Below are 944 nucleotides of genomic sequence, written 5' to 3'. Positions count from 1 at the left end.
GCCTGGGGTTGTGGTGACCCCAGGGCAGGACCCGGCCCTTGGCCTTGGTGACCCTCACCCCATTGCCCTGGGCCCATGGCTCCAGCCTGGCCGGGGCCCCCTGCAGAGCCCTCCTCCCCCCAGCAGATCCACACTCCCGCCCAGCTCGGGGTCATCTGCAAACTGGCTGAGGGTCTGAACTTGCTGAGGGTGCTGAGCCCCTGCTGCGGCCGTGCTGGGGGAAGAGCCGTGGACGGGGCTCGCTGGAGGGAGCGGAGGGAGCTGAAGCGCGAGCACGGCCGGGCGCTGGCCTCGCTGGGGCCAAGGTGCTGTTTGTGCTCTCTCCGGGAGGCGAGCTCCTACGGTGTGAAGGATTTCCACCCCGGCTCGGGTGCAAGCGTGTGGCTGGTGTGCCGGGGCAGCCCTTGCCGCCCCACGGCCCTCTTGGACCCTTGTTGGCCTGCCTGGTCCCTGGGGGATCATTTTCAAGGTTTTTCGGGGGGTTTAATCCCCCTTGGGGGGCAGAGCAGTGCCCTGGGCTCCTGCAGGCGGTGGCTGGGTCCCTGTGTAATAAGTAACTAGAAGTAATTTGGTGATAAATGAGTTAAGCAAGAGGAACAATCTCTCTGCACCAGAATTGGGAGCGTCCTAGGCTTAACCACAATGTTACCAAAACACATTGTACTAGACCAACGTTAAACCGCAATATTATCTTTGCTTAAAACCTCTGTACCAGTCAGGCATGTAAAAGATTGTAAGGCAGACCTGAAGGAGCCACGGTAACGGAAGAAGCAGAGGGGTGTGCCGAAGATCCCGAAACCCACCTCCGTGAAGATAAAAAGCGCCGCTTAGCTTGCCTGAATTTGCGCGCCCTTGGTGGAGCAGGAGACTCCCCGGCCGCCCCGCGCTGTTTTGCCTGCCACAGGAGGACAAAGCAGCAGCTGGAACTGAGCGCCCGAGGCAGG

The sequence above is a fragment of the Egretta garzetta genome, unplaced genomic scaffold (assembly GCF_000687185.1).
Source record: "Egretta garzetta isolate BGI_Z169 unplaced genomic scaffold, ASM68718v1 scaffold520, whole genome shotgun sequence".
NCBI lineage: Eukaryota > Metazoa > Chordata > Aves > Pelecaniformes > Ardeidae > Egretta > Egretta garzetta.
This window is presented reverse-complemented; position numbering follows the sequence as displayed.